This window comes from Oreochromis niloticus, unplaced genomic scaffold (assembly GCF_001858045.2).
Source record: "Oreochromis niloticus isolate F11D_XX unplaced genomic scaffold, O_niloticus_UMD_NMBU tig00001461_pilon, whole genome shotgun sequence".
NCBI lineage: Eukaryota > Metazoa > Chordata > Actinopteri > Cichliformes > Cichlidae > Oreochromis > Oreochromis niloticus.
This window is the reverse complement of record NW_020327390.1, coordinates 102,146-126,979: the sequence shown is the minus strand read 5'-3', so window position 1 is coordinate 126,979 and position 24,834 is coordinate 102,146. Positions and strand designations below refer to the sequence as shown.

Genomic DNA, 24,834 nt, shown 5'->3' with positions numbered 1-24,834 from the left:
CCCAGTTAAGCTTTCTTCAATTTCCGATAAGCCAGGGCCAGTCAGATCAGCAAGAACCCCATTATCGTGGTTCCAAATAGGTAGATGTCTTCAATGTCCTCAATCGACAGTCCCGCCAGGCACACGGTGCACAACTTCTATCATCCATCCATTGTGTATCCGGCAGGGAACATCCCTCCAGTACACTCGGGCTGTCCCGAAGGCTCCTCATCGAGAAGAGGGTGTCAATTGCATTTAGGGACCAGTTAATCAAATCCATAATTCTTCTTTAGGTTTTAGAGAACAAGACCCAGAGACTCTCTGAGGGTTAGAGTTAGACAAGACTAGAGAAGGACATAAGAAGTAAAGCAGGAAAGATAAGGTGAGGGAGAGTGGGGAGTCCACCTCCGTCAGAGCCAAAGAAAGACACCCAAGTGATGGAAATGATTGCAATAAAACTCTAGCCTGCAATGGAAATGAGGACTGTTAGGTTTATACTATTGATTGTCATTTATGCTTAGAAATATATATATTTATATATGCTTAGAAGTATATAATCATTTGTAGATTGAAAGAATGTCTCATCCTAGGAGGTCTGTAACAACTCTGTGTAGTGTAAAGAGGGGAGTGCGTTCACTCCTCTTCAGAGTGTTCTGGTATAGATCACACACCTCCTAGGGTCATGAGAGAGGTCGTATCTTCTCCTGCTGATATATGGTATAGCAAACACATGTATATCTGTTTGAGTGTAAGAGCCCTTTGTTTAGATGGACCGCTAGACTCCTGGCACCAGCTTTGGGGAGTCGTACACAGGGCCACACACACACACACACACACACACACACACACACACACACACACACACACACACACACATACCTACACTATGCACAGACTGGTACCCTTTGTTCACGTGTACGCCTATGTAAGATGTCATATGTTAATGAATTTATGCATATTCATAAAACCTCAATAAAGAGCAGTGATGCAAGGGAGCAGACGAGAGCGACTGGGGTCAAGCGAAGGAATGGCGCGTGTCATAGTTCTTTCCCTCGTGCACGAGATCAAAGAGCTCTGGTGACTTGCGTCTTGCTTTTTGCTGTTGTAGTTGAATTGTCTCGTTCCAGCGAGGGGTTGTGCTAGACAGACCCATCAAGGACTACTGCATCTCAGCAGCAGGTAACAGGCATACAGCATTTAGTGTCTGCATGGTTGTTCTTTTCTGCTCAGAGAAATGTTCAGTGATTCTTCATCTGAGCCAATACAACAAAAGCAACATGTTCATGTTCCTTGACATATAGATGAAGCAGCAGCATATAATCTGCAAGGCCTAGGTTTGGAGCAGTGCAGCCAAGATATGTGAGGTAGCTGGAAAAAAGGACAAACTGAAATATTGAGCTCAATAGGACTGTTTTTTTGTGTTTTTGTTATGACAGGTTATTATTATTGTTATTATGGAAATTGTAAAATGTTTCATTTTATTTTCACTTTTCTACAAAATAATAACTATTGTCACTCATTTCCTGTCTCCAGCCATTTCATTTCGCATTCACCTCAGTTCCTATTGTAATCCTGTTGAACCTAGCAACTGGTCTGTACTTTTGGCTGTCCTATACTACTTAACGTGAGTCATGGGTTACAGTAAGGACTTAGGAAAAGAGAAGAGAAATGTGCTGGGAACTGGAACAGACTGAGGCTAGTCTCTTCTTAACAACCATGTGTCTGTGATATAACTAAAGTTTTGTCACAATGTGTTCTAACACAGGTGTTTTATGGAGGTCATATAAACACGAAAAAAACTATGAAAAATACCCGTTTATTACAAAAGCTTGCATTTTAAAGAAGAAGCAGGACAAAGCTTTCTTTTGATGTTAAAAAGCTGCTAGATCTAGGTTCAGTGTCAGTTTTGTGACTGAAAGTTGATGACAGGAGTATTTTTGGATCTGGACCAATGGGATATGTATTTGTAAGAGTTTCACTTTCGGCAGGAGAATAAACGAGTCAAGCAATATAAATTAGAAAGTCTTGAAATTTTCTGCAAATCGCACAAAATCGAATGTTCAAACACAGTCTTCTGGTTGAGATATTTGCTATGAGAACAGTTTATTTTCATAGTCGGTGGATGTTATCAGAAAGAGTGTGTAATAGGCGCTTTGTGTGAATGGTTGTAATAGAAGTTGTTATAGTAGCGATAGCAGTGTCAAAACTTTGCATTTGGCATATAGTAAGAATATTTGAATTGAATGAAACACAAATTGGCAAGTGAATGTGTCAAAGCCATTTTCTGTTTCTGTTCTCTTGTTTTACTGAACACAACGATTAGAGAGTGATGTGGCACTAATCTAGATATCCTGGGTTTTTCAGTAATACATGTTCTACGGTGTGTACAGAAGAATGTTGCTGTGCTGCCGGATGTTTCCTTTAAACTAACAAAAGCTGTGTTATTGTAGGGTTTCATCAGCCCGAAACACAGTTACAACCTCATAATGTCTTGCTTTGTTCACATCACGCTGGTTGCGAACCACCGGTACAAACCTTAATGCTACTGGCTGTTAGCATTGATACAAATGATGGCTTGGAATACTTCCCAGTTGCTACTATATGAGCTCAGTTTGTGTTACATCTTGCACATTATCTGGAGAGGTATTTTCATTTCTGTTACCTTTATTTTTTAAATAACCATTTCAAACTATTTACAGAACAATCAGGTGTTCTGCATTCAATAAGATGACAGACAAATTATTTGTGCCACTCCAAAAAAATAATTTATGTCCACTATAAAGGAGAACATCACAGCCTGATACCTGCAGGTCTGACAGCAGCAGGTGTATCACTCCTGTTTCTACCTGGAGACAGCAGTCACCTCATTGTTTTGACACACAACACAAAACTATCCACAACACTGCACACTAACTACACAAGACAACACATTAACTACACACTCCAAACACGCTAAACGTCACAAATCTCTCACATCTCAAAACTCGCTCTCTCTCTTTTTCTGCTGTCTTTCTCTCTCTCTCTCTCTCTCTCTCTCTCTCTCTCTCTCTCTCTTTCACGCCATCACCCCTAAAACTTCCCCCTCTTCCTAAACTTTTTTTGGTCATAAGCAGAGAGTGCTTGCTAGAGCTGTCCTTAGACAGCAAGCGTGAATAAAATATTGAGGAAAAAACGCTGCGTATATATTGTTTATCATGACTCTGGTTTTACGTGGCCTATCAACACAATTTACAAACTGGTATATATCACCTTGTTGCTTTGTAATCTTAAAGTGGTCATGTGATTGGCTTACCACGACTACTATATTCTTCCTCAGTCAAACTGCAGCACTCATGTGATTGTTTTTCTCCCTGAGCTCCAGGTGTTTTGCCAAAAAGTGATTGTCTACCAGAAAGTGATTGCCGTCCGCGGGAGCGAGCGCAGCTGTTTAAAGCTGTAGCGCCCAGATTACTTACGTAGACAGCTACTTCCATGCAACTGATATAAAGTGCAGTAAGCTGAACACAGCTTCAACCGTCTGTCTGTTGAAAAATAGTAATGCGACCGCACCGCATTTTCTTGTTAGTAAGGGTAACAGCGTTGTAACGATAGGAATAGTAATCAGTTAGATTACTTGTTACTGAAAAAAGTAACGCTGTTACTTGTAACGCTGTTATTCCCATCACTGGACATAGATATAGACTTTATGTATCCCACACTGGGGAAATTTGAAAATTCACATGTTACAGCATCACAAAGGTCAGGAAGAAAGAGTGAATTAAAGATATCTTAGAAAAAATAAAAATAAAAAAACAAATAAAAAATGGGAGTACTGGAAATTGGGAAGTGGGAGTGATAGAATATACGTGTGTATTTTAGCAGGTATCTATTGTATGTGTTTGTTATACTACAGCCTGATATGATCCTCCACATGCAGGTGATGAGTTTGACTGTTGTCCATGATGGATGGACATTTGCTTGGCTAACACCCTCCTCTCATTAACCTCCTCTATGGGGTCTAAGGGACTGGCCATGAGACCGCTGGCCCTCTAAAACAATGAAGTCATTTCCTGTCTCTCTCCGTGATGCTTCCCAGCAGAAAATAGCAAACTCATATCAGCAGAGATGCGCTGTGTTCGTTTATTCATCTCCTGGCTTGGGATGATTGAATGGACTGTTAACACCCAGAGTGGCTGCATTAACAACAGAACAAAGGCATGCAAGTTTAATGTAATCCAAACCTGTCAGTCAGACATCATATCCATGTCACGAGTTGTGTCATCCACGGCATTATAGATTACAATTAAAGAAAAGGAAAGGTTCTTTGTCCACCACTGAGCAACTTGTGAACCAAGACATGTTCAGATTTTAAAAGACATGGGCCAGTGTGAAATAAGTTGTTATCTTTTAGTTATTTAGAAGAAAGAACATTTAGTCTTGTTTATTTGTATATTCACCTTTGAATTATTAAAAAATAAAACCTGACATCACAGCAGTTTGTACCTTTAACAGCATGTAGAACAAACCTAATGACATTCACATAAAGCTTCAGTCAAACAATTCTTTGAGGGTTGCAAAACTGGGCAGGTAACCTGCATAAAATGAAGCTGACTCAGTCCCCAAAACAACTGAAAACCTGTGTGTTTATCACAACAACATAGCAGTGTTTGCTCAGTATATTTTATGATTTGGCTTAGTGTGCATTGCACTAAATTACTCAGCAAGTGAAACAGCCTCACATGTGTTAAAAGAGGGAGAAAATACTATTTTCTGAAATACATTGTTTATTACAGTCAGTGGCCAGTAGGCGTCACTGTGGTGATGGGTTTAAGATTTCCAGTACAATTTCGATGAATGTTTCAGTGTTTCACAGAGCCTCACTTTGCCTATCACTACCTCACAAACTGTGGTCTGTTGGTGAGATAATCAATTGTCCATACAGTAAGGCGATGGTCGACTCCTGCTGAATTATATTGAAAGCGTTAGACAAGTTTTTGTAACACAATCAGTTTTAAATTTTACTAATTTGTTATCGACATTTTTTGATAGTGGTATATGTATTAAAAGGATTGTGACCGTAAACAGCAGGCAAAATGCAATTTGCCTCAGCGGAGAACAAATTCTCTGTAACCTGCTTTGTAACATTTATCCTTCACATCATTTTCCTGCACAGAAAGCAAGAACATGTTGACCTCGGTTCCCTGATAGTCCTGTCCCTGTCCTGGGAAGATACTGCAGTTGAGCACAGATGATGTTGCTGAAAACAAATCACGTGTCATTGGATGATTAAACGTGTGGTCTGCTTGTTGAAGCACTTTGGAAGTACTGCTTTGTTACCAGGATGCTGATTACATTACAAACATACATTTATTAATACCTGCGTATTTATTTTTTTAACATTTTTTTGCTTAATCACCATTCTTGAAAAATCTTTGGACATCATTGGTGACTTTAGAAGCTTATCACTCTGTTTCCTGTCAGGAAATGGGATGTTCACAGGTGAACTTACCCCTTGGGCTACGGTGGCCAAGAAAGAGAGAATCTTCTCTCAGCACATGACTAATAAAAATGTGAGAATAACTTTTATTTCTTAAGTCATTGTTGACGATGTCTCAGTTTTTATGATGTTTTAATGTTTTAATAAAAGTTAACTTACAATGCAATCAAAACTCCTTCTGCAAGATCTGATGCACTCAGTACTTATTTTGTTTTAATAGTGGACATTTCTAACTAATATGTACATGACCCAGATAACACTGAGTTAAGTCAATTCAAGTCATTCAAGTTGTGAGAATGAATCAGACTCAAAGCATTCAAAGTTTTATTGTTGACCTAACCTGCTTTTTGAAAGAAAGATTGTTTTGATGTCCATTATACTTCTGTGATTCTGTGAAAGTTGATAAAACCGAAGAAGCACTCCAGAGATGCACAAAACTAGAAAACAAAATAAAACACAAAAGCATTTCTAATAGCGTGAGTGTTCATCACTAAGACAAACTAAATATTGCTATCTGTAGCAACAACTGCTGCTGCTTTCACTGGGAGTGGACATCCTGCAAAGATCACTCTTAACAACCCAATGATGCAATAATGAAAGATGGTTAAATAATTTCAAAACTTTACCACGAACTCTTCTTACAAATGTATTGAAGCTTTAAAAATTTGAAAATATTATAGAATAGAAAATTTAAATAACTTGACTTTGTTTTATAATTATTATTTGTCACTGTCAAACACAGAAGGAAGGAGTGCTCTGAAAAAAGAAGACAACCTTTTCTCACCAGAACTGCTTATAACCTAAACAGAAACTAAACTGAAACTCACTTGTATCCGACCATCACACATATACGCATATTTGCTGATCCCTGGGACTGTGCTGCTCCCCAATGTCATGTTTTTTGTTCAGTTACCTGTTCTTTAACTTTTACATTTCTAAAAAAGTAAGTACTGTAATTTCCAGTTATTCATTGTTATTTTTTTAATGCGTACATGCCATATTGAACTATTAGTTTTTTGTGTAAAGGTTTTAGAATGTGTCCATGCTTTGCAGACAAGAAAAAATGATTTAACTTATCTTTACCTTGTAATATTTCTTGTTTTATCAGCCTGTGCATTGAAATGTTATGAATGCATAATGGGACCCTCTCTGGGAAGCTGGACTGAAACTGAAACTGTTTTAGATCCATTACACTCACAGAGCACTCTACAGGCTGCTAACATGGAAACTTAAAATAAAAACAGCAGCATGTTTCATAGACCTATCATTTGTTCTTTTGATTATCCACATTATTATCAACAGCTTCATCCATCCTGGGCGAAAACTGGTGAGGGAGACCATGCTGGGCTTCGTCGTTCCAGAGGTTTGGAGAAACTTGTTCCCTTTCTTTCATCACAGAAAGGTGTCACATGTTCTGTTAACCCACTGAGAGATGCACCATTTCAGAAACATCAGGAAGACTGAAGTTCATTGTAATCCTCGTAATTTTTTTTATAACTAACGTATTAGTAATTAGACTCAGCAACCATTTTCTACCGTTTTGTGCTAGTCCTGGTCGTTTTTCTCTACTTTTTTCACCTGTGTCTGGGGACCCAGAGCAGGGATCCTTTGTTTATAGTAAGGATCAGCTGTTAGCGCTGTGTCCTGCAGCGGTACTGCCGGCGGACAGACTCAACATTCCCAGCGAGCTGAGGAAGAAAAGACAGAGGTGTTGTGCTGGGAAGGAGCGCCGTCGCCCGAGAAGGAGACGTTATCGACCATCTCTTCCTTCTGTAATTATTGGAAACGTAAGATCTTTGCCCAATAAGATGGATGAGCTCACGTCGCTAACCTGGTCACAGAGGGAGTACCGGCAATGTAGCATCATTATGCTAACGGAGTCGTGGCTAACATCGCTAACTCCGGACACGAGCGTGACACTACCGGGATTCCAGCTGCTGTGAGCGGACAGGACGAGAGAGAGCGGTAAGAGGAAAGGAGGGGGGACTGGCAGTGTTTGTGAATGACAGATGGTATAACCCTGGGCACATCACTGTAAAAGAACAACTCTGCAGCAGAGACATTGAGCTGTTAGCCGTTAGCATGCGTCCGTACTACCTGCCCCGGGAATTCTCGCATGTTATCGCGATAACAGCGTATGTCCCCCCCTTGGCCAACGCGGATGCAGCCTGTGGACGTGTCCAAATTCATGGGCTGCATCCTCCTGAGGACGCATTTGTAGACCGATTACGTCACAGCGACGCGCCGAAGGCTATCCAAATTCGTAGACTCCTCCGAATGCAGCCGACAAATGCGTCCTCCTTTTCCCCGAATTTGAAGGATGGGTCGGTTGTGTCCTTCGTGGCCCACCATATCCCAGAATTCATAGCGCGGCCCAGCCAAACTCCAGTTTCCGGCAATGGCAGCCGCTACTAAGTTTTAAAATTACTTTTATCAATCTTTCTGGGTCACAAAATAAACTTTTAACATATTTTCAGGCGAGAATGTAGCTGTGTAAACTTCAAATATCTGCTTGGTTTATCAAGGTATCACATATTTGCAAAAGTGCTTTGACGTTTTCGGAGACGTCTGTTACCCACCAGCTCGATAGCTAACCGAGAGCTCGAGGGTCACTGAAGCCGCCGAGAACTGCACAACTCCCGGCACATCATTTTCAGATCACCGCGGACTTTCGCTACTCAGATTAAACGTAATATATAAGTCACTTAGACAACCTAAAAATGATATTGTTTGGCTTTTTTCAGTGTTTTATTTGTTCGTGAGTAAATCGGTTTGGCTGAGATTAAAGTTATTAGATTAGATTAGATAAAATAAAACTTTATTAATCCCCCGGGTGGGTTCCTCCTTGGTTTTCACACAGCTGAATAAAAGTCAAACAGAAAACCAATTAAACAAAAGTGTGAGATGGTCGAGAGTTTACGCCAGTGTCCTTTTATATTTTAGATAGCAAGGAGCAGACGGCTGAGTTTATAGCTGTGTTCCAAAACGTCGGCTGCATCCTTCGGAGGCGGCATTTGAAGGCCGATTACGTCACAGCCAGGCGACGAAGGCTGTCCCAATTCGTCGACTCCTTCAAATGCGGCCGACAAATGCGTCCTTCATTTCCCCGAATTTGAAGGATGGGTCGGGTGTGTCCTACATGGCCCACCATATCCCAGAATTCATAGCGCGGCCCAGCCAATTTCAGTTTCCAACAATGGCAGCCGCTACTAAGTTTTAAAATTACCCTTATTAATCTTTCTGGGTCACAAAATAAACTTTTAACACATTTTCAGGCGAGAAAGTAGCTGTGCAAACTTTAAATATCTGCTTGGTTTATCAAGACATCGCATATTTGCAAAAGTGCGCCGATGTTTTCGGAGACAAATGTTACCCACCCGCTCGATAGCTAGCCAGGGGGTTCAATGGTCACTCGAGCCAGCAAGAGCAGCGGACTCCCGCTTCATCGTTTTCAGACTCTCTTTCGCTACTCAGGTTAAACATGAGTAGTCACTCGGATAACTTAAAAATGTAATTGTTTGGCTTTTTTCTGTGCTTTATTTGTTCTGGAGCAAATCGGTTTGGCTAAGATCAAAGTTATTAGATTATTAGATTAAATAAAACTTTATTAATCCATCCGGTGGGTTCCTCCGGGATTTTGACACAGCTGAATAAACGTCCAACAGAAAACTGATTAAACAGAAGTGTGAGATGGTCGAGAATTTATGGCAGTGTCCTGTTATATTTTAGATAGCAAGGAGCAGACGGCTGAGTTTATTCAACTCCACCGACACAGCGGTGACGCAAATCTGAAGGCTAGACGGTCTCATTTCACAGCCTCGCACTTCCGGCCATCTCGGTCTTTGAAGGACCCGGCCCACGTAGGCCGCGAAGGCCGGGTCCTCCGAAGGATGCAGCCTACGTTTTGGGACACAGCTGTTTAAACTCCACCGAGACAGCGGTGACGTTAATCAGAAGGCTAGACCGTCCAATTTCACAGCTGTTTACTTCCGGCCTACCCGACCTTCTGAGGACCCGGCCCACGTAGACCGCGAAGGCCGGGTCCTCAGGAGGATGCAGCCCATGAATTTGGACACGACCTGTGACTCTCTCCACTCTGTGGTCAGCAGACTGCAAACACAATCTCCGAGAGCCCTTCTCATAATATCAGGGGACTTTAATCATGCCTCACTGGACTCCACACTGCCCACCTTCACCCAGTATGTGACCTGCCCAACCAGAGACAATAAAACACTGGACTTACTGTATGCCAATGCAGAAGAGGCATACAGTTCATGACCTCTCCCTCCCCTGGGCAGATCTGATCACAACCTGGTGCACCTTGTCCCTGTGTATGAGCCCTTAGTGCGCAGGGAGCCACCAGCCACCCGCACAGTACAGAGATGGTCAGAGGAGAGCGAGGAGGCTCTTAAGGATTGTTTTGAGTCGACTGTGTGGGAGGTGATCTGTGATGACCACGGAGAGGACATCGACAGCCTTACTACATGCATTACTGACTATATTAATTTCTGTGTGGATAACACCGTACCTACCAGGACTGTACGGTGTTTCTCCAACAACAAACCTTGGATTACCCCAGAAATTAAAGCCGTCCTCAAGCAGAAGAGGAGGGCCTTCAAATCCAAAGACAAAGAGGAGTTGAAAAGGGTGCAGAGAGAGCTGAGAGGACTGATAAGGAATGGGAAGGACAGCTACAGGCAGAAGATGGAGAACCAGCTTCAGCAAAATAACATTGGTGAAGTCTGGAGAGGCCTCAGAACCATCTCAGGCCACAAACATCAGAACTCTCTGCCTGGGAGGGATGTGAGGTGGGCAAATGAACTGAATCATTTCTTCTAGAGCTGGGCGATATGACCCAAAATTCATATCTCGATATTTTTTAGCTGGATGGCGATATAAGATATATATCTCGATATTTTTTTAAAGCCATAAAGTAAGATCAAAAAGAGAGTTCTTAGTCAAAGCTGTGTCCCAGATGTCACACAGGCACTTTTATTAACATACAGCATAGATGTACATGAAAAAAACTACTCAAAAATAAATTAGGAGCATTTATTAAATAATGATGCTCTATAAATAAAAGAAAACTATGTTGTTTTGTGCATAACAAAGAGCTCACAACTGTGCAGTCAAAATGTAAACTAAAAGACGCTGGGCATAATAACATAGACAGATTTCACAGCTGCTCTGTTCCCAACTTCTACTGCGTGACTGACAGCCTGGAGTTTGAAATCCGCTTCGTAACCATGTCTCTGAACAGGTGCCATTTATGGTCCTTATACACATGCAATACAGTAATATAACGTTGAAGCACAGTACGTATTACTCCGCGAGGCTCCTCGGTAGCCGTAATGCTCCGACAATCCATCAAGCGGTGCAGCTCCGTAGCTTACCAAAGTCGAACGAAAACATTTTTTGACAGATAGCTGAGCGCTGTGTATCACATAAAATCGGTTCGCGGTCATCAAGCACAACCAGAATTCATACAAAAGGCGCGCAGTCAACTTTTGAGAAAATGAAAGGATTTCAGGCCGTGCATGGCGTTAGCGTGGCTAGCTCGTTAGCGTGGTTAGCTCGTTAACACGTTGACGCCGTCCAGCTCCACACACAGGGCGATGCGCAGTAACTCATTAACGGAGATTTGCCATGTCCATCTTGTCGCTGCCTGCAGGTGAAGCGATGGGGGAGGAGGGGGAGTTGTGTTCAGTGAAGGAGAGGCGAGGTCGAGTAACGTTGCGTAAAGACAAAAGTGGACGAAAGAGAGGCAAACTTGCGGCTCCGCAACTATAATTATAACGTAACATAGACTATATCGATTTAAAGGATATTGTCACATCTTATATCTCGTATAAAAATATATCGATATTTTTAAAAAACTCGATATATCGCCAAGCTCTAATTTCTTCAACAGATTTGATTCATCCATGAGGCAGTCTCCAACATCGGCTGCAGACTCACCCACCCCCACTGCTGCTGTTCCACCTCTGACACCTCAGACACTTCACACCTCCTCTATTCACCCTGCTCACTCCTCCCCACCCCCAATAACAGCATCCAATACACACTCAACACAAGGCTCCAGCCTGTCTCTCTCAACCACCCAGGTTAGTAGGGAACTGAGGAGGATTAAAGCCAAGAAAGCAGCGGGTCCAGATGGCATCAGCTCAAGGGTCGTCAGGTCCTGCGCGGACCAACTGTGTGGGGTGATGGAGCACCTCTTCAACCTGAGCCTGAGGCTGGGGAGAGTCCCACAGCTCTGGAAAACCTCCTGTGTTGTACCAGTGCCAAAGACTTCACGCCCCAAGGACCTCAACAGCTACAGGCCGGTGGCTCTGACATCCCACCTGATGAAGACCCTGGAGCGGTTGGTCCTGGCTCAGCTTCGGCACCTGGTGAGCTCATCACTGGACCCACTTCAGTTTGCCTACCAGCCTGGCATTGGAGCGGATGATGCTGTCATTCACCTCCTACATCGTTCCCTTGCTCACCTGGAGACCGCTGGGAGCACTGTGAGAATCATGTTCTTTGATTTCTCCAGTGCCTTCAACACTATTCTTCCCACGGTCCTGAAGGACAAGCTGGAGAACCCAGGAGTGGACCACCACCTCACAGCATGGATATTGGACTACCTCACCGACTGACCACAGTATGTGAGGACTCAGGGCTGTGTGTCGGACAGGGTCGTCTGCAGTACGGGGGCCCCACAGGGAACGGTTCTGGCTCCGTTCCTCTTCACCATCTACACTGCAGACTTCTCCCACAACTCCACCCAGTGCTTCCTGCAAAAGTTCTCTGATGACTCTGCAATAGTCGGCCTCATCACTGATGGGGACAACAAGGAGTACAGAGGACTGACTCAGGACTTTGTGGACTGGTGCCAGCTGAACTACCTCCAGATCAATGCCAGTAAAACCAAGGAGCTGGTGGTAGACGTTCGCAGGCACAAACATCCTCCACTGCAACCACTGAACATCCAAGGTATGGACATTGAGACTGTGGACAGCTACAGGTACCTTGGTGTTCATCTGAACAACAAACTGGACTGGACTCATAACTCAGACGCCCTCTACAGGAAAGGGCAGAGCAGGCTGTACCTGCTGCGGAGACTCAGGTCGTTTGGAGTGGAGGGCCCACTCCTGAAGACCTTCTATGACTCTGTGGTGGCCTCAGCCATCTTTTATGGTGTGGTCTGCTGGGGTGGCAGCATCTCTGCCGGGGACAGGAAGAGACTGAACAGGCTGATCCGAAGGGCCAGCTCTGTTCTAGGATGCCCTCTGGACCCAGTGGAGGTGGTGAGTGACAGGAGAATGGTGGCTAAGCTGTGATCCCTGTTGGACAACATCTCCCACCCCATGCAGGAGACTGTGACAGCACTGAGCAGCTCCTTCAGTGGGAGACTGCGGCACCCACGGTGTGGGACGGAGAGATTTCGCAGGTCTTTCCTCCCCACTGCTGTCAGACTCCACAACAAAGACTTCAACTGATCTAACACACACATGTGCAATAACACTAAGTGCAATACTCTTTTTCTGAAAAAGTTGTATTTTTTACTCAGTTGTATAAAGCATTTGAATTCTATTTTTATCCTATTGTATATTTTATTCTATTTATTTTACTGTATATTTCAATTTCAATTTCAATTTATTTATATAGCACTTTTCACAGGATAAAAACCACAAAGTGCTTCACAGTAATATAAGACAGAAATACATAAAATACATTAAAATACATTAATAATCAAACATACAGCACAAATCTAATTAAAAGCCAATCTAAATAAATGAGTCTTAAGCTGCTTTTTAAAAGAATAAATACAATCAACGTAAAGATCGAGGGAGAGCATTCCACAACCTGGGGGCCACCGCTCTAAAAGATCTATCACCTCTAGTCTTAAAACGAGTTCGTGGTATTTTATTTTATTTTATTCTATTCTTTACAGTTGTGTACAGTATTCTTATTTCTATTCTATTCTATTCTTATTGTATTCTAATTTTGCTATATAACTTTTGCACTGTCCACTTCCTGCTGTGACAAAACAAATTTCCCACGTGTGGGACTAATAAAGGTTATCTTATCTTATCTTATCTTATCTTATCTTATCTTATCTTATCGCAAGGATGAAGGGGGACTGATGATGTTCACCACCAGGTCTCTTACAGGGAAATCTTCTGAACAACACGATAGGCTTGCCCCAAAAGATGGATAAACCCAGCATTTCATGAACACTGTGATGGAGGCCGTTGCTTTTTGTAATGTTACAAATAGTTGGAAAATCCTCAGAGACTTTTACATAAAGAAATTATATTCAGTTCTGTAAAAAGTATATTTAAAAATATATTATCCTCTCTAGTTACTCTGGTATGAATGACTCTGAATCACTTTATGGTAAATAACACAGCTGCTGTGGCTGTAGCAAACATCAGCTGATACTAGAAAGTAATATTAAATAAATTCTAACAACAGCTGACTAGCTGTTGTTTAATGCGACCTCTGCTGGTTTCTTCTTTCTGGCGCAAGATAAACAAACGAGAGAGACGGGACTTGCGACAGAAAAGCCGATCAGCTGATCATTGATCAGTTTCATGATTGAAGTAGAAACAGGAAAGGGAGGGGGAGAGAATGAAAGAAGAAGAGGCAGCTGTGCAGCTCCAGCTTTGTGTCTTTTTCATTGTAGCTGAAGTACGGGACAAACTGCGTTTCTTTTCACCTCAATATGAAATGCGTAATATTTTCTCTGAATACGAGAGGATTCCGTTTTTTAGGGGACGGTAACAATTAACCTTATGAACAAAATAAAATTCAACATCAGTAACTTCATAGCACCCACCCAGCTGTATAGAAACTCCACCATGCTAGCTAGTACCCAACACGAAAAAGTCAGCATAACGAAAATAAACTAGACCTAAACTTGGTTTATATCTGACCCAGATAGACTGCAGGTCATAACTTCTTGCCTGAAGTTCAGTTCACCTGACACTCGGACCAGCGGCTGCCTCGGGTCTCTGCTCCTCCTGCCTCCCCTTTCCCTCATCCACCTGCTGGCTTGGTTGGCTGTAGGGAGGTGTGTGAGGAGGGATGGCTGTACGGAGATGTGTGAGGAGGGATGGCTGTACGGAGGTGTGCGATGAGGGGTTGATGTAGAGAGTGTCAGCACCACAGTACAGGATGAGGCAGCGGACATCCATGAATACATCAGGAAGATGGCCGTTGCCGACTGTGTACTCAGTGAATAGTTTAGGCAGCAGAAACTCAAGAAAGAGGAGGAACCATCATCATTGTTGGGAAGTTTATTTTATAAAATGTATTCCATACAGATTACAGAAGACATGGCCAAACATGTATTTTGTAATTCCGTTAAGTTACTCTATGAGAGTAAAGCATTCTGGATACTTTGGAATACTTAATATACTGTCATGCTTTTTACAACTACACGAATGGACTATCTGAAGTGTTTTGAGAATGGCATTAAAAATGGCATTAAAATAATGAGGACATTCCAAATGTAAGCATTGTAGCACCAGTTTGCATTCTTCCCATAGATTTAACAAGTTTTGATGTATCACTGATGTCATCAAAAAAAGCCATGAATTCCCTAGAGCTTTAAAAGTCCTTTGTACAAAATTTTCCAACAGGTAACCTTCACAATGTTTACCAAGGTAGTGTAAACATGTGAGAACAAGAATGAAATATGGTATTCCTTCGCCACATTGTGGTTCACCTTTCGACCATTGGACCATTAGCGAATGCCGTAATGCTTCACTTGTGAAAGCAAATTTGTTTGGTATTTTTGGCCATTTAGACAACAATTCTGATTGCTACACTGTCCGACAGGACAGGAAGTAAAGAAAGCAATCGACACTAATGATTGGTTGGAATAATTTCTCTTTTATCACTATACGAGCTATCTAATTCCTTAGAATGAAAAGTTGCAAACAAAAAATATAGTCATTTGAGATTGGTAAGAGCAAGCGGAATAGCAGTATAGTCAGTATCACTTTCCTCCCCATTACAATGCCCCTGTCAAATGTGTGACAATATTAGTAGACTGTAATTATCACACAATTCTCTCTGTTGTCAGAGACTGTAAGTTTACCTAAATTTTAAGTCAGACTACTGTTACGTTTTCTACACAAGACAAGACACAAATGTGGATTAAAAAGACTGTCACGGCTGCCGAGGCGAGCCGTGTGGTGTTGGAGGAAAGGAGGACCCAAAATGCAGGCAGTCGATGATAATGCTAGTGATGTTTATTTACACGGTGGTGAGGAGGCAAAACAGGCAATGAGGGAAGACAAAACTAAAGAAACCTAAACTGGGAAAGCTAAATAACAAACCTGAGAGGATACCAGAATGGGGTGAGCGGCAGAGAGACACGGACGGGGAACAGGACACCGTGGAACACAGACGAACCGGCAACAGGCAGGAGAACACACAGGGTTTAAATACACATAGCAGGAATCAGGGGACGAGCAACAGGAGGGCAACACACCTGGGAGAAATCAAAGCTGACGGGACAGGGGAAACGTAAACTGAACACACTCACATGAGACTACAGACCTTCAGAATACAACAGGAAACTCACAGACACAGACAAGACACTGAACTAAACAGACAGATTCACAAACAGACAGTGTGACACCATAGACAGACAGAACACAGAAGTGGGACCAGGGCAAGCACAGAACAGAAACCTAACAAATGGCAAATCATAACAGAATACATACTCAGAATAAACAAAAGCATAAAGAAACACAAAACACTGAGTCGGCAGACTCAGGACCAGGACAAAGACAGTTTAAAAATCACAAAGACCACAGTACAGGTCATTATCTAAAAAAGTGAAATGATTAAAAATAGCAGTATTTTGTTCAATTTATATTGTTGCTTTGCAACAATTAAGTGATGCTTTCAACAATGTTGCTTTCAATGCAAATTAAGTGATAATTTCCTTGTACACTATTTGCTATCATCCCAGGACATTACTAAGAGATTTCACTAGGTGGGGTAAAGCACCCATTACCAACATAAAACATAAAGCAAGCAACAGGTTTCACAGACATCACAACAAATGACAAAGGGAAGACAGCAGGGTGTTCAGGTAAGCGAACTCAGCACAGGAAATCACAGCCGATAAAGTTAAACAAACATGACTGAAAGTTGAGGTTGTACATCTTCACTTTTCTGTCAGACTCTACTGTAAAGGTATACAGATATGCACAAAGCAAACAAAGCATTTCTAATGATACAACTATTGATCAGGAAGAAAACAAGTGAACCAATAACACTACATTTGTGAAAAATAAATCAAAAGCAAAACACAAACTCTACCACCCAATAAAATCTTAGTTCATGTGTCACTGAGAAAGATAATGAAATAGGAGGACATCACATAGGGAAACTCTGCTCATAGGAAAATTCTACAACATTTCAAGTTTGGAAAAAGAAAAGCTAAATATTTAAAAGTAGAAAGCTTATTAGATGTAGTTCTTATGTTTGTCGAATTTCCAAATTTCACTCATGGTAACCCCTTAAGTCCCATTAGAATAAATGTTTCTAAGAGTTATTATTTGGAGAAAAAGTGAAAAGTCAGTCACTAGCTGCCTGGCAAATGTGGATCACTGGCTGTCAGGGCCGTAAGGTCGGTAGGTGGGAGTAGACCTAAGTGCAGACATGACACGAAGCGGCAATAAGATTTCGAAAAGTTTTATTGAAAACAAGGAATAAACTATGGTGAGATACAAGCACCTGGCGGGGAAATCTCTGACGAGGAGACACTGAAACAGAGGGAGAGTATCATTAAATCTAAATGAAGGAGAGCCTAAGTGGAGAGGTGCTGGTTACTTATTTGTGACTTACTTGCAGATGGAGGGCATAAGGTTCTGGAGGTGGGTATCTGGGTGAGCGTCTGAGTGATGAGTGAGTAAGTGAGAGGGATTCTAACCTTGTATTCCAGTAATCCAGATGAGTCAGTGACCAGGAGGACAGGCAGGTGAGAGTGGTTAGTTATTAGAGTCCAGGGGAACGATTCGCGGAATAAAGCCGGTGATTTGACCGTGGAGACACCGTCCAGAGGAAGGTGCTGCAGAGGAGTAACATGGTGACTAAAAGTACAAAGAAATGATAGAATAGAATAGAATAGAATAGAATTCGAAATAGGGGGGGAAACTCCCACTAGGTTTAAATCTGTGACTCTCCACCACTGACCCTTAGAACTGAAGAAGCTTCTCGGATGAGAGGTGAAACATCTTCAAGCAACTCAAAGAAGTCCAGACGCTTTTCTTTCCAAGCTCCTTAGTCTACGATGACCTGGATGACTGAGAACCTTTACAGACAAGAATGCTACAGGTATAGCTCTAAAGAATGTAGCATCATGGGCAGTGTAGTCCGTGCTGCAGAGGGAATGGACTGCCATACTCGTTATGTGTCTGTGAACGCGAGGAGGGAGAAAAAGGCGAGTGGAAAAATACGAGTTGTCATCGAGCAAAAACGGAAGATGGAAGCATGTAAATATAATAATAACCACTGCAGTCAAAAAGAGTGCCTGACGAGCCCACTTGTAAGTAAGCTATTAAGACTCAACTGTACACTGTGTTCGTGTTTTCCTCCGAAACAATAAGTTCCGTTGGAGCAGCCTTTCAACTCCTCTCTCTGTCTCTTGCAACCGAAGTTGACCCAGACAACAAAGTAAAGCTATTTTTCGGCTACGAGCCCGACACAAACCCAACGTATTAGCCAGAGGTCCCTTTACTATGGTTCGGAGCCACGGACCTTCAGTAACAGTAATAAATCACACAGCAATAGTACATTCACGTAGTTGTAAAAAGCATGATAATATGTTAAGTAATCCAAAGTATTCAGAATACGTTACTCTCATTGAGTAATGTAACAGAATACGTTACAGAATACATTTTGGGACATGTATTCTGTAATCTGTAATGGAATACATTTTAAAAGTAACCTTCCCAACACTGATTACGGGTATGTTACAATGTACACGGTATGAAGGTATGTTATGAATATGCTATAACTATAAGTATGTACAGGCTATGAACAGGATATAAATGTGAAAACTATACAAAAATATGAAATAAAAAAGCTATACAGAAATATGAACTATGCAAGTTATAAACAGTTGTAAACAGTTTTAGAATTAAAATTATCGTATTGTACAGAATGATTGTTTATACAGAATTAGTGCAGTTAAGATAAGTGAAATATGTGGATAACTCCTACAGAGGCCATATAAAGTGCTAGTGGTTGTGAGTGGTGGTTCAGTCCATGTTATTATAGTGTGTATGAGGGTACGGTTGTCCATTTGTTAGTTTTTGTCCATTGTGTGTGTGTTCAGTTATAGGTGGTTGTGGGTGTGTGTATGTTCAGTCCATGAGTTTAATGTGGGTCAGATGTCAGGAGTTCAGGAGTCTGACAGCTGTAGGGAAGAAGCTTTTCCGGTACCTGGTGGTCTTAGTCAGGAGGCTCCTGTAGCGACTCCCAGAGGACAGGAGGGTGAAGAGTCCATGTGATGGGTGACTGGGGTCTTTGATGATTTTCTCAAGCCCTGTTCAAACACCGCTTCCTGTAGATGTCCTTTATGGCAGGAAGTGGTGCTCTGGCGATGCGTTGGGCAGTTTTCACGACCCTCTGCAACGCCTTCCGGTCCGAGGCAGAGCAGTTCCCGTACCAGACTGTTATACAGTTGGTCAGGATGCTCTCGATGGTGCAGCAATAGAAGTTCACCAGGATGTCTGAGGACAGGTGGTTCTTCCTCAGAGTCCTCAGGAAGAAGAGCCACTGGTGAGCCTTCTTGACCAGCTTGGAGCAGATGGTCGTCCAGATGAGATCCTCAGAGATGTGGACACCCAGGAACTTGAAGCTGCTCACACGCTCCACAGCCATCCCTTTAATGTAGATGGGTGGATGTGGGTCAGCATTCCTCCTGTAGTCCACAATGAGCTTCATGGTCTTCTCGGTGTTGAGCAGCAGGTTGTTTGTGTCAATGTCAATGACAGTTTTTTTTTTTGCTCGGATAAATAAATAAAGTTTAGATAAAAGTTACTATGTTTTTCTTCCTCTCCTAACTCCCAAAAGCAGATGCCCCCCCTTCCCTTAGCCTGTTCTTATGGAGGTTTCTGTCATACACTGGCTGTGTGCAGTCAGGAAGGAGAGGACCCAAGCACAGACTCATACACAGAACGTGAACTCAAAATGCAGCTTTATTTGTTGAACCAAAGGAGCTACAAACTAAACTGGGAATTTACATTACTAAGGACAGGGAGAATCACACAGGGAAATGGACACAGCTATGAGGGAGATCACGACACAGGACCGAGGGAGACGCTGACATAAAAACACAGAAGAAAAACGAGGGTAATGAGAACACACGGCGCCACAGGCGAAACACAACTAGGCACACCGAACAAGGAAACACGGGACTTTCACAATAAAATGGGAAACGGAAGAACATGATGCAGGAGGCAGACGGGAGGGAGTGAGGGAACATGAGGGCGAGAGAGGAGACATGTCGGGCTGGGGAAACATAGAATGGAACACAAAGATGGAAACAAGACACAAGGGCTCATACAACATACATAAACACAGACACACAGAGAAAGACACAGAGGGCAAAGACACAAGGGAAAAATACTAAGTAATCAAGGAACTAGACAGGGAATATTACAAACTCAAAAAAGTAAAACTAAGACTACTAATGAACCAGAACATAACCCATAAAACAAAATATCACAAGACTACAGGAAACACAAGATGCTGGGCCAAAAGGATCCAGAACCTTGACAGTTTCTTCCTGTGAAAAGCCCGACGGGCGGGGGTGAGATAGATTTTGGTCGCCCAACTGGAGATATCGCTAGCTCCGGGACGTCGGGCTAGCGATTTTGCGAGCCCTGTTTTGTCTAGTTTTTGAGATATCCATGTTAAGATATCTATTACCTCAGATTTCAGTGTGAATAAATGTCTTGAAGTGGGTCGCTGGACCATTTAGCAAGAAATCTCAAATAAATTGCTGATTTGAGACCTAATGGCCCACTTTTAATCACTTTTTTTTCAGTTTCTATTTTGTTTCTCATTCTCATTAAAGTTACCTGTTTCTCAGCGAGTTCACACAGGCACACAAACTGGCCTGTGTTCTTGTTTTGAAGTGAGAGATGTTTTCTGTGGAGATGTCGTTTAAGCTTGCTTGGGACCATTTCAGAGTTTCAAGGCTTTTCCCCACACAAGTAGGAGCCAAGTAGGACCACCACTCCTACTTGGCTCTTCTGGATTAGAGTTTTGTCCAGGGCCCTGTTCGGAATCTGCAATTTTTCTTTTCAAATATTTATCCATCTCTTGCAACTGCCACCAGGGCTGGACTGGGACAAAAAGTCGGCCCAGGCATTTTGACAAGAGACCAACCCACCAGGTATTATGGGAAAAGTCATTAAGCCTTTGAATGAAAACAAACGCTGTTGTGACAGTGATGTACACAGTAGTGAAGTGCGAGTCATGAACAAATCTTTCAATACTCGAGAATCACTTTACTGACTCGTGAGTCATGATTCACAATCCCAACTGACTCATTCACTGACTAATCCCATTACTGTTAGGAAACTAATTTCATAAGTAGAAATATATGTAGCTTATAATTAAAATTGTGAAAAAAACAAACATTTGTGAACAACCAGTTTATTAACTAAAACATTTCTGCTCTGGACTGGAAGAAAAAACCCTGAGTAGAAAGCTCACATCAAACCAGTTGAACGAATCAACTCCCCCCCTCCCTCCTGGCTCACAGCTTCTTCTTTTTCTTCTTCTTGGTTGGCAACCAACGTTAACGTGCATTACCGCCCCTCACAGCTCTGTGAATGCTTGCGCTACATACGACTCACTCATCCCTCCCTCACGGCTCTCAGCTGCTGAAACTCAGAGCTTGTAACAGTGGAAGAGTCGCTCCTGTCACTACCAGATCTGTACCATGCATGTGCGAATCTTACATCATTTCCTCTCTTTGCCAACATTGCGACAGTTAATACATTTGAATGACATGGTTACTGGCCAGTTAGCTCCTAGAATTTCTCGACAGCTCTGCCTCCTTTTCGACTGCACGGGACATTTAAATAATGGATAATACCTCCATGTACAAACAAATTCATGCTTTTCTCCTCAACGGAGAGCTTCCCCCGACTGAACAACAGCACTTTAGCATAAGAAGAATGGCGCCTAATTACAGACTTAATAATACAGACTTAGTAATATGTTACGTGAAGATTCATCAGCCAGATTAAATTTTAAGTAATAAATTATAATTATTTAATTTTAGTGTATTTAATTTCTGTTAGTTCTTTTTTAAAATTGTAGTTTTAAATTGGAAGATTGTTGTGATCTTGAAATATGAAAATAAAATTATATTTTATTATTCTTTGTCGCTCAAGATAAGAGTCACACTTCATATCAGAAGGCCCCTCTCGTTCAGAATCACTAGTGGAGGATATTGAGAACCTTCCAAGACCGGACAAACTCGTGTTTGAAACATGGAATGCCATCCACGACACAGAAACATGAAGAAATATGCATTCCTTAAATCATGTTGATTTTCAGATCCACATATGTATGTGAGCAGCTATTCTCCACCATGAACTATGTGAAAAACAAACACAGCTCACGCCTCACAGACGACAGCTTACAGTCCTGCGTAGATGAAAGTAACTTTGTACCGCTCCGATTTGCAGACACTGTCCGCAGAGGTTCAGGAGCAGACGTCCATTAACCAGGTAGAATACATATTTTGCAAATATTTATTTTTCATTGTTTAGTGACATAGAGCTTTTTTCCAGTTTATCTTTTAAATTCAGGTCAAGGCTCCGCTACACGCTCCGAAAGCCCAAAGGCAATACAAGGATGATGGCTCACAACATTTTTTGTTTGCTACTTGGATCATTTTAGTTTTTAATTGTATTTCTTTTTTGTTATTATTCTTTTAAGGGTACAAAATGTTCAAAATGTGTTCATTACATAAATAAAACTTAATTTTCTCTGCAGCACTTCATGGATTTCATAAGCAACACACTACAAAGTGTAACAATATATACAGTGTTATCTTCATTTTAGATGTCAAAAAGTGTCTGCGGCCCCCAGTGGGGGGTTTTTTGTGGAAACTTGGTCCAAATGGCTCTTTGGGTGTTAAAGGTCATTCACCCACCCCAAGTCTCCTGCAGCCTGGGGGGTTGGCTTTTGTCCTGAGATTGTCTTCAGGCTGTCCCAAACCCCTCTGATGTTGTCCTGTTGCAGTTGCTTATCCATCTTCCTCCTGTAGTTTTCCTTCCATTGCGTTATCTTCCATTTCAGCTTCTTCTAGACAACTCTCAGCCCCTGTTTGTCTCCAGATCTAAAGACTCTCTTCTTCTTCTTGAGGAGAGCCTTAATTTCAGGACTTATCCATGGCTTGTTGTTAGAAAATCACCATACCTTTATGATGGGTACGGAGTTGTCCACACAGAAGTTGTCCACACCATCACAGTCTGTGAGGTCATCCTCCAAAGGGCTGCAGAGGTTGTCCCACACAGTAGAACGTAAACAGTCCCTTAGGGCCTCTTCAGTCTAACCGAGCCATTTCCTAACTGTGCGTTTCACAACAGGTTCTCTGTGTACTAGAGGTTTATACTAGGGTGACCAACCGTCCTCTTTTCCCCGGACATGTCCACTTTTCACGTTCTGTCTGAGGCGTCCGGGGGGATTTTCGAGATTGATAAAAATGTCCGGGTTTTCCTATAGTCCGACAGAGGACCCATGTGTGTGACGTCATCCCCGAACTGCTGCTTTGTGAGCGCTTGTTCTGCGCGCAGCAAAGCGCCTATTATAGTATCATTATAATGATGTTTAAAAGATCCCAAAGCGCAAGTGCATCTTTTCAGATGAACTGCGAAAGACATTTCCCTCGTACCGACCCAGTACTGGTAATTTTTTTATGCAGATGAGGTATTATTTCTGTACCATTATTTAATTTCAGAGGCTTTTAAGTTATTTTTTTTTTGCCCCTGTTGACTTGTAAAAGCCTACATAACACATTGTATTTCACAATTCATTAACTGCACAAAGAAGGCATTGTTTTAATATGTTAAATATGTTTCTTTAAGCAAGTTTTTCATGACTTAGCCAAGTGTCCTCTTTTTTGGAATTAAAATATGGTCACCCTAGTTTATACATAGGCTGGAGATGAACCAGGTTGTGATCTGAGCCCCCCAGGGGAGGGAGAGGTGATGAGCTGCATGCCTCCTTGGTGTTGGCATACAATAAGTCCAATGTTTTATTGTCTCTGGTGTGGCAGGTGACATACTGGGGTAAGGTGGGGAGAGTGGAGGACAGGGAGATGTGATTAAAGTCCTCAGAGATCAAGAAAAGGGCCTGAGGGTGCTGTGTTTGGAGTCTGCTGGTACAGTGTGCAGGACCTCACAGGCTGCTGCAGCGTTAGCAGAGGGCGGGACATACACAGCTATCATAATGACGTGTGTAAACTCTCGCGGTAGGTAGTACGGTCTCATGCTAACCGCTAGCTCAATGTCCTTACAGCATAGCGTCTCTTTGATAGATAAATGGCCAGAGTTACACCATTTATCGTTTACAAACACAGCCAAACCCCCTCCTCTCTTCTTATATAAATTCAAATTTTATTTGTCACACACACACAACCACAGTATGACATGAGGTGAGATGCTTATTGCTGTACAATGCCTGACCATAAAATGACAGTAATAATTGACAGTAATATTTACAGATTTACAGATTACCACAAAAATTTACAGATTTAACTTAGAAATTTACAGAAAGATGTGCAGTTTACGTTAGAAATTATTAATAAAAAGAAATTAGAAATTATAAGAAGTGTGCAAAAGGAAAAACCAGAGTCCGTGTGAAGATGTGATTTGTGTGAAAGAGTCCAGTCCTACAGTGATGTGATGTGTGTGTGAGAGTTCAGTCCTACACCTGGTTTAGGCCCCGAATAGCCTGGGGGAAGAAGCTCCTCTTCATTCTCTCTGTTTTGGCCTTAAGGGAGCGGAAGCACGTCCCAGACCTCCACAGTGAGAAGAGTACATTGTTGGGATGGGAGAGGTCCATCATAATCTTCCTGGCTTTAGTCTTGCACTGCTTGGTGTAGATGGACAGCAGGTCAGGAAGCTCTGATCGAATGATACTTTCGGCCGAGTGCGCCACTCTTTGCAGATCTTGTCTGTCCTGCTTGGTGCTGTTCCCAAACCAGGTGCAGATGTTTCCCGTCAGGACGCTCTCGATGGTGCAGGAGTAAAAGTTTTTATGCACCCTCAGTGGCAGATGGAAGTTTCTAAGTCTTCTGAGGAAAAAGAGACGCCTGCGGGTTTTCTTAACCAGGGTGT

The 24,834-nt window shown here is 42.2% G+C and overlaps 1 protein-coding gene across 2 annotated transcripts in view; it reads left to right on the top strand.

The window, feature by feature from the left end:
• Nucleotides 1–1,037: 1,037 nt before the first annotated feature.
• The window catches only part of LOC100691433 (myelin-associated glycoprotein), a 28,961-nt gene continuing 5,164 nt past the window's right edge, over nucleotides 1,038–24,834 (top strand). The window contains exon 1 of one of the 2 annotated variants that reach the window (XM_025904402.1): nucleotides 1,038–1,158. The gene's annotated coding sequence lies outside the window, so the exon portion shown is untranslated. Of the gene's footprint in view, nucleotides 1,159–17,727; nucleotides 17,801–24,834 lie in introns of those variants that run through there. The other variant, XM_013267756.3, reaches the window with a different exon arrangement.